Source organism: Palaemon carinicauda, chromosome 8 (genome assembly GCF_036898095.1).
Source record: "Palaemon carinicauda isolate YSFRI2023 chromosome 8, ASM3689809v2, whole genome shotgun sequence".
NCBI classification, from domain to species: Eukaryota; Metazoa; Arthropoda; class Malacostraca; order Decapoda; family Palaemonidae; genus Palaemon; species Palaemon carinicauda.
The window spans coordinates 98,679,891-98,694,890 of NC_090732.1; the positions used below are offsets into that span (position 1 = coordinate 98,679,891).

The following is a 15,000-nucleotide window of genomic DNA, read 5'->3' on the forward strand; positions in this document are numbered from 1 at the left end:
TAGATACCAATCGTTCAAGTGTGGTTAGATATGTCGAGTTACGAAAAACAATTTTTTTTTTCTTGGTGAAGTTTGTCTTTTTCATCATATGACTTCTGACATCAGGTATTTTTTTAGGGGGAGGGGGGAGTATGAACCACATATGGTTTTACTTGTATTTTACACTTCTGTCCATACTTTTGAAACTAGTGATTATTATATGAAAAAAGAAAACTGATAAAAAAAATCGTACTGTAATACAGAAATAACTTCCTCGTTGACAATAATATTACTGTGGAGGAAATGAAAAAAAAATGGTTACCAGAATGTCAATAGTTCTCATTTTTATCCTCCCGTCTTTCTGTAGTTTGGAAAGAACACCTGTTTTTTGCGGGCAGAGCGCCAACATCTGAATTTATGAAGGTGATATAAAGTTAATTGGAAGCTATGAGGAAGGTCAATGAAGATGTGACATTGGAAGTGTTCCATATTACTAACTAGGTTATTTGCTATATTAGTGTGTTGTAGAGAGAGAGAGAGAGAGAGAGAGAGAGAGAGAGAGAGAGAATATGGAATTATTTCAGTTTTCTTTTGAATCTTTATAAGCATTGCCTACTGTGATGGGATGAATATCTTTGAAAATCGATGTGAGTTTTAGGTTGCGTAATCTTTAATATATTTCCTTTTGTATCTCTCTCTCTCTCTCTCTCTCTCTCTCTCTCTCTCTCTCTCTCTCTGTCTGTTGACATTCGCCCTGTTTTTTAATCCACGTTTTCTTCTTCGCTTAGCCTAAGCATGTTAAACTATTTGTGTTTTAAATAGTTAGTTCCATTAATTTTATCGATCTCATTTTGACGAATTATTTTCAAGTAAAGATTTAAGTAAAAATAATGAAATGCAGGATCAAATATAACTTATTGCAGCAATTTTCAAGAATTGTTACGTAATGATGGTTATCGTTAGAAAAGGGATAAGCTACTCAGGTATCATGTTGGTACAAGGGCGTATGAACCAACCTACGTTCATGCGATAAAGAGTTAGCTTGTGTTCTTACCAGCTGAGAGGAGAAACTTTTCTCTTTTTTAGCTTAATGGATTCGTTAATATCCAATCATCTTAGTAATATAAAAATGAACTCAATGGTATTTTGCAACTAGTTTCTGTTAAAACTTATGTAGCTTCCTTTTATTTGAAATATGGGTTATGTTGCCATTATAAGCGAGCTCCTTGCTTTAAATTCCTAATGGTTTATCAAAGAATTCCCTGAAATATCTGTTCATACAGATGTTGAAAATCTTTAGGAAAATATGCAAATGAGGAAAGATTTAATGGTATAACAATCTCTCTCATCTTTTATCGTTATTCAAATACACAGAAGTTGGAATGGTGTGAAGTTATAATAGTCTCCTATGAAGAAGTAGGAAGGTTTTCATGCTAAAGCAATATCCTTTCATCGCTTATCATTATTCAAGTAAGTCTGGGGTAGTATCGATTGCTCTGATGTTTATGCATGCATAAGAGGTTCACTTCAGGGGTCAAGTTCGATGTTCTAGGGTGCCGTATCTTAACGGGCCGTTTGGATAGTGAATGGCCTTAGATAGACCCATTAATCTTAAACTAAGGAGTCATTAATCAATGACATTTGATGGATGCAACAGTGTGCTTGTATGACTCTGAACCTTATGTGCTTTCCGGGTCGTTCGGATGTGACCGTGTGCTTATGATAATCTTAAGGTCCGTAGACAGTTGTTATCGTCTACCCGGGGAAGCGTGCCTCAAGGAATATGTATATAACATATAGAAAGATATTGCGAAGGCAACTTTTCCAGTGTTTGTACCCCCCTTGACATATTTGTGAAGACAATGGATATTTCTAAAATTTTGTTTTCATTATGAATATTCTTAGATTTTCTTTAAAGTAGCACATCTTACTTGTCTCTCCTAACTCCTTAATTCCTATGCATTTAACTCTTTGATGTGTAATCGTGCCTTTGACACGAAGTTGTTCTTTGAAAGTTTTGTTTCATCCCGTGCGTTTTTACGCGGTCTCAGTAATTCAACTTTTACCATAATTTCTTTCGGAGCAACTTAATGTTCTCAAGATGTATTTGTAACAGAAATATATCATTGGACTTCAGTGTCACAATAGATTCCTTGACATATGTTTATATATCGTTCTGAGTCTCTGAACTTTATCGTAGCAAATTCTTGGTATTGTTTTTATTTTCTTATAGTAATGGATGATTTGTAAATTTCATCATAATAAATCCTTCAACCTGTGTTACTGTATTGGACGTATTGATCGTAATCAATCCATAGTCCTCAACGTAATGAATCCATAGTCCTTAAATCTTGGATTGCATCGTAATGAATCTTTGGGTCGCATTCGTGCTGTTGAATGATTACACTGTTTCCTTTTTATTTATGAGAAAAATTGATTCTGGAACTTTGGACTTCGCCGTAAAGGATTTGATGACTTTCCCGTCATCTACACTGTTCTGAAGCTTGTCGTGGTAATGACTTCCGTTGATTTGATGTCATTTGATGTCATTACTGGTGTCTGCAGAGTTCAGATTTTGAGTATGGTTTAAAAAAAGGGTTTTATTTAAGATTTCCTTTTTAAAATCGAAGTATTTCATCAAAAACCTTATTTTCGACAGTTTTCTAGGTTTGATTTGTTAATGAATAAGAGCTATTAGAGTATTTATTGCTATGAATTAACTAAACAAGAACTATTGTCATTAATGACTCCTGAATTGGTTAACATAATCGATTGAAACGTTCTTAATAGTTACTGAAAAAGCTATGAGCATGACAAAAATTGGTGTCACAGCAATTATATGAATTGGTTAATGAATTGTAGGAGTTTTGGTTAATATGTTTGTCGATTTTAAAATACTGTCGTGTAGCGAGTCACGTATTCGCCATAATTTATTCTCATCATCATCATTCTATTATTTTATATGTTGCAATATAGAATAGCATAATTTGAAAATAAATATAAGAAGCCGGTAATTAGGGCTAAATAATGTGTATATTCCTCATCGCGCACACTGTCATATTACTATGAAATAGGTATTGTAAAATTTATTCACTTAAGTGTTGAAAATTACTAGCGATAATAGATTCCTTTATAGATTGCATATATTGTGTTTATCAAAATAATTTGGTTTGGTTTAAATAGTTTTATTCTTGTAACTTGAAAAGCGATAAATTTCGTTTTCCTAAGGTATCCTTGGTGATGCCCCCCCCCCCCCATCTCCTTAATTAAGTTGAACTCTCATCCTTAAAGGTATCACAGGTGACATCCTTTGCTTATCCCATTGTCGTTATCGGAAAAGTGGGCATCATGTATTTCGAAGAGTATTTATTATTTCTCCTTTCCCATTTATTTTAGTAACATATAAACAATAATTACGAGAGACCCGCCCTGTACTTTCTTATTTATAGATGACTAATTTCCTTTAGAAATAGAATCTCCAAAGGCTTAACGAAGAGATTAAACAGTTTCAAAACTTTTCGTCCTACTGATAATAGAAGTAAGAAGAGAGATGGATGTTATAATGATATTAGTTGTAAGAAATTTACGATTTGCGTTTTTATTTACAAATACACCAAACAAACAAACCAAGAATTTTCCAAACAGGAAGAGTTGTCAGAACTTTTCAATTTTTTTTACTGTTTCACCTGTCAATCAAATACCAATGATGGATTAAATCTCTCTCTCTCTCTCTCTCTCTCTCTCTCTCTCTCTCTCTGTATGTATATGTATATATATATATATATGTATATGTATATATATACATACATACATATATATATATATATATATATATATATATATATATATATATATATATATATAATTAAAAACAATAGGAAGTTTTGTAATCAGTGTTGCATTTTTTCCTCTAAAAATCCATACGTTTCAGATAGTTCCTAAGGTTCATTAGTTTTATTGAATGTGACGGCCATCTTTCCTTCATGAATGAAAACGTTAATACTTGACATCACTTGAATTTGCACGAATATTCGGCTTCTCTAGTTTTTTTTCTTCAATATTCTTTTATTTCTCTTTCTTGTCCTAAATTTAAATTGCTGTAGTGTTTAAAACTGTATCTTGCCAATTCATTTCAGGAGATGGGTAGTTAATGACTTGGAAGAGTCATTGAAGTTGTGGTCTTATTTTATTTGAATTTTGTATTAACGCCAACTGTACTGTACTGTACCGTACATTTAGTCTTTTTCAAATCATGGAGGTTGACAGGAAATTCAAATGTTTGAATTTTACATTTCGATTCGATGTATAAGGTTTGGTTGATCTTATTAGTTGTGTCCCTTTTTGCTTGAAAAATAAAAGTACTTTATTCTTAGGTAGTAATTTGAAATCTCACATTGATAAGAAGAGTGTGTGATCCATTGATCTTTGTGGTCCCCCATGCCGTGTTGAAGCTGTTTCAAGGTGATGTCGATAATCACGTGAGTTACTCAGTTTGTCATGCGGTCAACGAAATTGTACAATACTTGGTTTGACTAGTACTAGGATCGGTGACTATCATTGAATGATAATCAGTATCACATATGCCATGCTATCTGTGTCTAGTCTAGTTAAGAAATTTTGGGTTTGGTTTCGGCGGGAATACTGCTCACCATATCCCTTAGACTTAGAGCAAACCATTTTCTCATTGATGAAGAACTTTGTGTACAGTCCGTGTTCTATATCGCCCCTCCCACATTTTCCTTATACTGTAGATTCCTGACTACCTTGACCTTTCTGTCGTTGACATCTTCGGTCGTCGTGTCTTAACTTCCCGCTTCTTCCTCGAACCCCTCGTTATGTTACGAAAGGCATGCGGTAGTCGTCACTGTTAAGTATGCGGACATCTTTTCCAGTGCCCTTGTCCTGTACCTGAATTCGCTCAAGGGCCCAGCTTGTTTAATCCTTGGCTTTTTCATCATTTGAGTCTGTCATCTTGTTCTATATGTATTTGTTCAGCTTTCATTCTTTGAATATGTTCGGCCACACAATGTCATTGCACAGATATTTTACTTTTTATTTATTCATATAAAAAATTTTAATTTTGTAGAACAGCTTTATTAATTTGATTAAAATTATTTTCTTTAGTTTATAGATAATCGGTTTCCTATTTTTTCTTGCTGTTTTTGTTTTGTTGTATAATAGAAAGACGAAAATGAGAAAGCACTGCAAAAATAGTAGGAAAAAAAATGATACTCCTAAACTCTTAGTTTCCATAGACTTTTCATTTTCACTTTCTCTCGCAACTTCAATAAGGAATTTGAAAGCTGTATAGCCAGCCGTATATCATTCAATTATTCTTATCTTAGCTTTGGATGAATTTATTATAGATTAGTGGAATCACTTATTTTTACCAAAATAAGAGGTACTTTTAGTTATTAGTGTTGATTCTTTTTCTTTTAAGATAGATTAACGGAGATTCATTCTTATGACGGGATTTCAATACGACGGGAGAAGGGAAGTCTGCTATAGCCTTTTTTTTTCTCCATATAATGAAACCGTTAAACATTTTACTATTGGCTGGGTAGAGATGGTACAGTTCATATGATGTTTTATTCTCATTAAAGTACTCTCAGTGCACTGGTTATACGACAACATTCAAGAACTTGTAGATTTGGTTCTAATGAAGTTGGCCAGGATGCTGAAAGTGACCCCATTGAACTGGATAGCTCAACATTGTTACTGTAAGTACTTCTTGAGCATCTGACGTAAGCTCCAGTTAGGATTTTATTAAGTATGTCCAGACCTTAAATCTACTTCATTTTTCTTTTTTTTCTTTTTTCACCCGTTATCCCTACATTGAGGGGTCAGTTGTCGGATGCACCATCTCCAATGCCTTTTATGAAAGTCATCCCTTTTCACCAAAATATCTTCTCTCCATATCATTTTCCTTCACCTTATCATGCCTTCTATTTTTTTTTTTTTTTTGCTTCCCTCTCAATCGTACCCCTAGCAAGTTCCTCCCAATCCCTACCCACTCCCCCTCCGCCATCTATTCTCAACACGTGCCCACACCATCTCAGTCGTGGCACTCTTATCACCTCTGTAATCTTTACTATTCCTGCCATTCTTCTTATTTCATAGTTATCCAATTTTAAAGACTGTTATATTCGCATAATCCAAACCCTAATGGCCATTCTCAATTGGAATGTCAGAGATTTGCAAGTTTCAAAATGCTGGACTATTCATCTGACAGAGCTTAGTATTTCTCTCTCTCTTTTTGAGTTGGTGAAAGATAAGTACGAACGCTAAAGTTTGTGGAATTATATTACTTAACTAGAATTGTAGCACGTGTAAGACAAAAGAGGATCGCGGCCCAGAGATTTCATACTTAAAGTTTATAGATTGTTGATATTTTTTCATTTTGATTTCAATACATTCGCAATTACTCCCAAGTCTTGGATTCCTCGGGACTCAGTCAAATTTTGCATCCTGGTGCAGAATGACTCCAGTTTTTAGCCCTTGGGAAGTGTGGAGAGTAATAAACTCAAATTCATCTCTATCAAACTTCCCTTTTAATCCATCTTTTATTTTCTGTCGGAATAGTTATTCAAAAATTGTGCTTGTATACATTGATATTTTTGCTTCGTTCCTGCAAATTTTCTTGAACAAAAACATACTTTTAATTGTTCTCGTACACAATACCTTAAAGTAAACGTTGAATCCATAGTGAAATTGTAGCTGAATATCAGTTGCATATTTATTTTGTTCTTATAACAACAGGGAAATTATTATTATTTGAAGTATTTACCGTAATAAAGATGCAAGAAAGAACAAGTATACTTAGCAACGATGTCTGTTTTGTGCAGGGTGTGAAGACAGATTCGCATTTTCTTTGCTCTTGTTTAGTAAAAACACAGCGTGTTCAAGAATGTGCAGAATTTTCTTTATCGTGCTCTGTTGATGGACCTTGATGCTTATGGAGGTGTAGACCCAAATGGTATTTTTCCTTTGTTTTTTTATAGACAGCAGATTTCTTAGCTCCAAAGTTATCTGTTATTTTGCGCAAGTTAGCAAGAAGAGGAGAATTTAGCACTTATTGGTGAATTGGTAATGTTACTCCTCTATGTAAATGTGTTTGTAGTAGCTCAAGTCCCACTGATTACCGCCCAATTTCCATAACTCTTATTATCTAAAGTTTTTGAACGTCTTCTGGCAAAACGTCTTAATAGGTTTGTTGAAGGTAATCATCTATTCCTAGTTTGCAATTTGGTTTTCGTAAAGGCCTTGGAGTATGTGATCCCCTTCTTACAATCTCCAATGCTGTACAGAAATCCCTTAATTGTGGTCAGGAAGTTTGTATGATTGGCCTTAATTTAAGTGCTGCCTTTGACCATGTTAATCATGAGGCCCTTGTTTTCAAACTGAAACAGTTGGAAGTGGGTGGGTCGTTTCTTAGCATTATTATTTTTATTGTAAGTAATAGATCTCAAAGAGTTGTTGTTGATGGGCCCCAAAGTAAGTATAGGAATGTGATATCCGGTGTTCCACAGACAGGGTAGTGTTCTTGGTCCATTACTTTTCATACTATATACACATGACATGTGGTTTGGCCTAGAAAACAAGCTTCTTGCATATCCAGATGATGCTACTCTCTATGCATCAATTCCTTCCCCTGAATGTAGATCTGAGGTTGATGAATCCCTTAATAAAGATTTAGCTAAAATTAATGCATGGTGCAAATTATGGGGTATGAAATTGAATCCTAACACAACTCAAAGTATGATTGTAAGTAGGTCAAGGACGTTGGCTCCTCAACATCCGGTTCTCAGTATTGATAATGTTTCTTTAAAGTTGTATGACTCTTTTAAAATTTTAGGTGTGATTCTCGACAGCAAATTTACTTTTGAGAAACACATTAGGTCTGTGTCTTCTTCAATCTATTCTGAAGAAGTGTTTTAATTCTTTCATTCTACTTTGTTTTGAGTATTGTTCTTCTGTCTGGTCTTCAGCTGCTGATTCTCCTCTTAATTTGTAGGACAGAAATTTACGGTCTATTAAATTTCTTATTCCTCACCTAGATATTAATCTCTGGCACCGTCGTTCAATTAGTTCATTATGCATGTTGCATAAGATTTTTCATAACTCTGACCATCCTTTACATTCAGATCTCCCTGGACAATTCTATTTTGTTCGTAATACTAGGCAGGCAGTTAATTCTAATAGCCAGGCCATCTCCATCATGAGGCTCAATACTACACAGCACTCTAGAAGTTTTATTCCAGCTGTTACCAAGTTGTGGAATAATCTTCCTAATCGGGTAGTTGAATCAGTAGAACTTCAAAAGTTCAAAGTTGGAGCAAATGTTTTTATATTGACCAGGCGGACATGAGTCTTTTTATAGTTTATATATGACATATCAGTTTTTGACGTTGTTAATTGTTTATATAGGACATATCTGTTTTGACGTTGTTAATAGTTTATATAGGACATATCTGTTTTGACGTTGTTAATAGTTTATATAGGACATATCTGTTTTGACGTTGTTACTTTTTTTTAGAATGATTTATTGTTAATTGGTTCCCATCATTTATTCATTTCCTTATTTCCTTTCCTCACAGGGCTATTTTTCCCTATTGGAGCCCCTGGGCTTATAGCATCTTTCTTTTCCAACTAGGGTTGTAGCTTGGCTAATAATAATAATAATAATAATAATATGGGAATAGATTTTGCTTGAATGTAAGCCCAAGTTGAGTCGGAAAGTCCTCAGCATTTATGATAGTCCTTGATTCTGATAGCAGCGTTTAACGATGATTGACTGAACAAGGGACTCAATAAGCGCTGTGACTGACAAGGAAATTGGCACTGGCTTTAAGTGGCTTGTCCTGCTATCGATTTTATCGTGGAATGGAAGCTATTCAAGTTGTTTGCAAAACTAACTCTCCTCATCCGTCTTCGAAATTTTCAAGAAATATGGAATTAGATACTTGTGAATACAAGTTATACCGGTAGATATTTTGCATATTAAGTTATGCGTCAATTGATTTGAAAATCTTATTGCCTCTGGCAGTTTTTTGTAATAACAAATATTATATTCTTCTTTAGAAATTCCGCTGTTTTTTTTTTTCTAAGAAAAATATCACAAGTCACTGTCACATTCCCTTGTTAACTGCTGATCATGGTTGAACATCACTATGCAATAAAACTTCAACATTAGTCCCTAAATTCATCTTCACGAAGGCTCATCTGCTGCACGTCGAATCCCCCTACACACATTACAACCTTTACCTCTAACTTGCTCACACTCTTGAGCTTCCTGGATATCAAGGCCCTTCTTTTCCAATTCATCTTTCACTCACACCATCTACCAAACCCTTTTCGATGCCTCCCTCTTTTCCTACCCTTTAGCACTTATGAATTATACTGTTTTCACCTCATTGTTACCGACAGTCTATTCACATAACAGAACCACCTCAAAATACGCCGAAAATCCTTTCACTTATGGTAACCTTATTACCACTTTCTGAATCTCCACTTTTCTGGTCCTGTCATCCTGTCAATTCTTCTTGTACTACAAACGGCTAATAAAACAGCTTAAGCCTTGTTTTTTCAATCACAATCATCTGATATTTGACTTCCATATAGGAGCATGTATTCAGCAGTCCATTCAAAGCTTCCCACTTTGTGTTTCACAGACAACGCAAATAGTCTCTTGCCATGTAAGTCGTACCAATCATTGGCACATATCCTACTGTTTTTCTTGGTTGTTCTATTCCCTCTTCTCTCTATGGAGCATCGACCAATATAATAACTCTAAAGATACTTGTGTGAGTCAGTTTCTTCCATTCTTCCACCTTCAATACTACCATTCAATACTCCATCTTCCTTATTACTCTTGTTCACATATACTCGCCACGTTTTTCTCTTGCAGGCACTTTTGAACTCTCTTCCCAATATTTGCAGTTTTTCTTCACTGTGCCTAGCCAGCACAATATCATCGACAAACATCAGCCATTCCTCATATAATTCATAACTTATTTCTTATCCAAAGAACTTTCCTGAATCCAATGACTTTTCTCTAATCTGTTGCATCACTCCGTCCATATATTGTGGAAGATCCACAGACAATGCACCCTTGTTTCAAACCCACTTGCACACCGAATCTGTCACTTCTCTGGCTGCATAATCATAACAAATGCCTAACTTCCATCTTAAGATATTCTAATTGCTTTTAACAACCTATCATACCTTTTCAGTACCCTCCACATTGCTTCTCTATCAATTCTACAGGAATCTTCTTACAGATCCATGTATGATATTTTTTTTCCATTCTTATAAAATTTCTTACATAACTGATTCACAAGAAACACTTGATTATTGCACATGTACTCCTGCCTAAACCCACACTTCTTTCCATATCAAACCTTATCACTTGCCTTATTCTCACAATAAGAATTATTTTCACAATCAGAATCCTACCATCCACATGCCTAGGTATACTAAGGTGATGGAATAATTGTATACTTCTTATAGTCGGCTTTACCTTTTCACAAAAGAACAATTATTCCTCTCACCCATTTCATTTGGACCTTTCCCCTTGTCACCTATGCCTTTCAAATAGGTCAGTCTTTCAATCTTAATATCACCACCACACAATGCAGCATTTCATTTGTTATAGCATCAATTTCTGACCTATGTCCTTTCTTCTACCTCTTTATTGTCTTTTTTACATCATCAGCTGTCTTTCACATATATTCTCCCGCTTAATCTAATTATTGTAAGTCTTGCATAACTCAGCTCTGTATATTTTTGTCTTCCATATTAAAAAAAAGATATAATACACCATCGAACCAGGAACTCACGTCTGACTAGCATCACATATGACTTTTTTTTTTAGTTTTTGGTTTTATTATTGTTTCTCTACAGTCACTTGAAATATTAAATGCTTGAAAGATATTTTGGGCAGGGAAGCGTCTTGCAGAGAAGAAAAATATTTTGGGCAACATGACGTCTTGCAGAGAAGAAAGATTTCTTATTCCATTTAGCATCAAAATCTTTCAATAAATGTGCACAACCTTTCGTGAAATATATGCTGTAATTGATAAATATTTACATTACGATTGAAAAATGCAAATACTTAAATGATGGCCTGAAGAAAAGAGAATTATACCAACCATCCCTTAACATGCATGACCTGCGCATTTGTCACATTTCTACGCTGTATTTTTACAACAAATTTTTTAAGCAATTGATCTGTAGTCATTGTTATATTTTTCTTTGTTTTTTTTTTTTAAATTTGAAGAATGACTTTCCAACTCCTTTTTCTTTCGACTAGGAGTATTGATGTAAACTGTCTATTCTACTGTTTCGTAAGAATTTGCATGACTACCCATTGTAACATTATATTCGATAGCATGAGCTTATTAATAGAATTATTAAAGATTCTCTCATTAATACCATGTAAGATTTTTTTTTTTATTCTGTCCTTGAAGTGCGTACATCGTTGATTCGTGATGTTGCGGAATGAAGAACAGTTTTCATTCTTGTGGAAGATATTAATAGGTTTCTTTTCGAATCTTATGTGTGTTCTTCGTTTCATTGATTTTGGTCTTGCAACTTCCCTCCCGTCTGTACTCAACAACTTTTATCAGTGTTCTCTCTTCCCAGTTTCTCAGTGTTTACTCTTCTTAGCGTCTTCTCTCCCTCTTCTCCTTGTTCTCCACCTCTTCAACCTCAGTATCTTTACTCTTCACTCCCTTAATTCTTCTTTCTGCGTGTTGTGCTCATTCTGCGTCTTTTCTCCACTCACCCTCTCTTCTCTTTACTCGAGAAGGCGCCAAAATATTTTCTCGTTCCTGCTTTCTTTGTCTACTGTACTTGTAATGATTTGAAATGCTCTACCATCGCTTTGATAAGCTGAGATAACACACACACCATCAGGCACCAGTGGTTGTTGATCCACCTACCCTCCCCCCTCGTCTTCCTTTCCTTCCATTATCACTGCTGCACAGCTGGACAGGGCATTCGGGTATTCCTTTTCTGCATCAATACTCCTTATGTTAACAGTTCAATGGCTTGGAAATGGGTTAAACCTTGTTCCGATGCCTGAAGGACATAGGCGTACACACATCCTATCCTTTTTTGTTTTAATTGGCGGTACTTCTGGAATTATTTTGATGTTAAATACCCAGCAGTTTAAAGCTAGTGCTTGTCTCAGATTATGGGGATGGGACTTTGCTCTGCGTCTTCAATATCTTAGGCTATAGGCTTTAATCCGAACTCTGATGCTTGTGATTTTTGGGCGTTATGTTTAGTTTCCAGATTATTTATCAGTTAGTTAATCATTGATTGGTGTTCTTGTCAATATGCGGACGTGCTTAAATAACAATCTTGAAACTAGTCAAAGGCTTGCGTTAGATAGCTAAGCATTAGGAAAAATTCAACTCTGCGTGAAAGATGACCTCCTTTGCTTTCGATGTCATCCGATACTTTCTTTTTCTTAAAACTAAATATTTTGTTTTGCCTCCTCAAGGTCTTGCTTTATGATTACTAAGATAACATAACTGCCATTGGTGATGGATCTCTCTCTCTCTCTCTCTCTCTCTCTCTCTCTCTCTCTCTCTCTCTCTCTCTCTCTCTCTCTCATATATATATATATATATATATATATACACACACACATATATATATATATATATATATATATATATATATATATATATATATATATATATATATATATATATATATATATATATATATATATATTATGTTTAAGTTCCTGATATTGAAAGCAAAAACCTTCAGATTTACTAAATGAATTGTTAATAATTTCAGTAATAATTGTATTAACTTTTAGTAGTTTATGTCTTTTCAGTACGCTGTAACAGGGCATGTGATCAAGTTAATTAAATCAGTCAGTTACTGGGTTGAATTGTGTTTCTAACACAGATCATCTGTTGCTGTTAAAGAAATAATTATTTGTTTTTATATAACGTTATGTTGAGTTTATACATAGATTTCTTGAACAAGATACAGTAATGTGTCAATCAAGTCGTTCCTTTAGCAGAACATAGTTTTTATAGGAAACTTAATTGATTGAGAATTGCATGCAAGCTTTTGGAAACCAGTAAACCTGTGTGTGTGTGTGTGTGTGTGTGTGTGTGTGTGTGTGTTTAAATAGGCATCATCTGTTTCTGCTTTCAATAAACAGTTGTGGAAAATTATTCTTGTGATATTTTGATACGGGTGATCTTAATTGTGAAAATGTCCTGCAATACTTTTTTCTTTTTAAAGTTCCATGCGCTATATCTCACGTTAAATAGACACTTATTGTCGTGTATGTATGTATATTTGATTTTCTATTCTTTTCTTGTTTCCCAGTTTTTTGCTTTATTAGATTTTTTTTTTTTTTTGCGGGCAAGTTCCTTTGCAAATAATTTATTTTTAAATATACTCAAAAGGAGTGTTTGTTTATCTTGATAAGGATTATGAATACTGTATTAGAAATAGGTTCGCATTCAAGATAATAGATTCAGAAAACTTTCAAACATGGTGTGCTTAATTGGAATTTTTATAAAGTAATTATCCATTACTACCACTAAAATCATCTTACTCCTCACCTCTTTTCGTGGCACTTTTCAGTAACCCGCCAAGCTAGGTAGGTTAAGCTCCGCCTCCTGGTTTCTGATCGGATAAGGGAGAACAGATGAGCATGTTCGTAAATATTTAAAATGCCTCTGTTCACCTAAGTAGAAAAATGTGTAGTTAGTTATTAGCCGCCCGTTGTATGTCACAGCTAGCGCGGAGAGAGAAGAGATAAGGTTAAGAAAACTTGACATGTCTGTCTCCGTCCTAAAACTGGAGAGCCTCGACGAAGTAACTCTCTCTCTCTCTCTCTCTCTCTCTCTCTCTCTCTCTCTCTCTCTCTCTCTCTCTCTCTCTCTCTCTCTCTCTCCGTCTTCTTATTAGTGGTGGGTGATAGCTTCAGGAATCTGAGCTTTAGTTTGTTGAATCCGGGAAAGTCTTTTTTCCCCAAAAATGACTCTTCCATTACCCTAATTATTTCGTCTTTTTCTTGGAAGTGCGCTATCATCTTATTTCTTTGCATTAGTTTGTTCCAGTGGCCTTTCAAGCTTTTATTTCAAATGGTTGCGGAAGGTTTTTATGGTCTCCATGATATCTCTCTCTCTCTCTCTCTCTCTCTCTCTCTCTCTCTCTCTCTCTCTCTCTCTCTCTCTCTCTCTCTCTCTCTCTGTATATGTACGTGTATATATATATACATATATATGTGTGTTTATATATATGTATATGTAGGTATATATAAATAAATAAATGAATAAATAAATAAATAAACACACACATAGTTATTGACATGAGTCGTGGTATGACAATGAAACAATAACCAACAGGTTTTGTAGATTTGAGAATTAAGCCCTCAGATGAATATTGGCAGTTAAATGGCAGGACAGGATTAGAAATAAAACTCTAACAGAGATTACTCGAATGCCATATGTGGACGAGATCCTGGTGAGCGGTGGCTAGAGATGGTGTAGGCGTGGTCTTCATGCTCCCCAAGTGAGATTAGTTCACCAAACTTTTAACTGAGCTCCGCAAAGCACTAAAAGAGTTGGAAGACCCAGGCCTATATATATATATATATATATATATATATATATATATATATATATATATATATATATATATATATATGTATATACACACATACAGTATGCATCCACAAATATTCATGGACTTCACCATATGACAATTACAAAAATCAAATAGATCGCATAGTCAATAATAAAGAGAAAATGAGGACTAAGAAATGTAAGAAGCTACAGGGATACAGAAATTGGTAGTGGTCACTAGTTCCTCATTGCCACACTGAAATTAAAACTGAACGCACCCAACAAAAATGCAGATAGAATACCTAGGTTTTATACGACTAGATTTCTTGAAGATGAACACTGAGAAACATTTGAAATTGAATGTAGGAATCGATTTTCAGTCTTAGAGACTTTAGGAGGTGAAGAGCATACATTA

The 15,000-nt window shown here is 34.6% G+C and overlaps 1 protein-coding gene across 11 annotated transcripts in view; it reads left to right on the forward strand.

Moving 5' to 3' along the window:
- Positions 1–15,000, forward strand: part of LOC137645814 (uncharacterized) — a 605,492-nt gene that overhangs the window by 404,161 nt on the left and 186,331 nt on the right. The gene's annotated exons all lie outside the window — the stretch shown is intronic.